This window comes from Penaeus monodon, chromosome 22 (genome assembly GCF_015228065.2).
Source record: "Penaeus monodon isolate SGIC_2016 chromosome 22, NSTDA_Pmon_1, whole genome shotgun sequence".
NCBI classification, from domain to species: Eukaryota; Metazoa; Arthropoda; class Malacostraca; order Decapoda; family Penaeidae; genus Penaeus; species Penaeus monodon.
This window is the reverse complement of record NC_051407.1, coordinates 42284686-42285427: the sequence shown is the minus strand read 5'-3', so window position 1 is coordinate 42285427 and position 742 is coordinate 42284686. Positions and strand designations below refer to the sequence as shown.

At 35.7% G+C, this 742-nt stretch overlaps 1 protein-coding gene across 1 annotated transcript in view; it reads left to right on the top strand.

Moving 5' to 3' along the window:
* Positions 1–742, top strand: part of LOC119587164 (eclosion hormone-like) — a gene marked incomplete in the record, with an annotated part of 9094 nt that overhangs the window by 7266 nt on the left and 1086 nt on the right.

The following is a 742-nucleotide window of genomic DNA, read 5'->3' as shown; positions in this document are numbered from 1 at the left end:
TTTATTAGCAGGCGGATAACACTATTCTTGTTAGGGCTATTTATGTGAACCACATAACTGAATGCATAGCATGAATAAAAGGAATTCGTTAAAAATCTCCATAAAAACGTACTGACACCTGAGAGAGAAAAAATCACAAGATAAGTTAATACTTGCCTGTAGAAGTTTATTCAAGAGTTTCCTTGATTAGGTCTGCTATATTTCAATTCTAACACGATTATGTTTTCAGGTGAGTCTCGGCGGATGCAGTAATAGGTCTTCATAGAGAAGATAAGTATCTAACTGACTCATTCCATTAAATATAAAGCAGTATGTCATGCACATTCCCACTATATGAAAAACACAGAATCCATATCCATGTCTCTGAAAGTGCGTAATAGTTGTCAACGATTCTCTTTTCGCTCCCTACAAAATATTTCTTGCAGTCTACCCTCATACTTAGGTTTTCCCTACATTTTCTTTATTTCGGAGACGTACAGTCAGCGGCACTCCTGACCACACGCGCCTAAAGATCTGTATGTTTGGCAGACAAATACAATCTGTAATTTGATTTTAATGAAGAGGCTAAAAACTATATCGAGTCACTTTTGTATTTACTTCATTTAAACCAGTAGAACATTTGGAAGTGTACAGTGAGAAATGCAGCTGACTGCACATTATAAAAAGCGTACATATTTATGCTGATAACGAAGGAATTTGTCCTATTGGACGACCATTTCTACTTTACAATGAGGTTTATGAT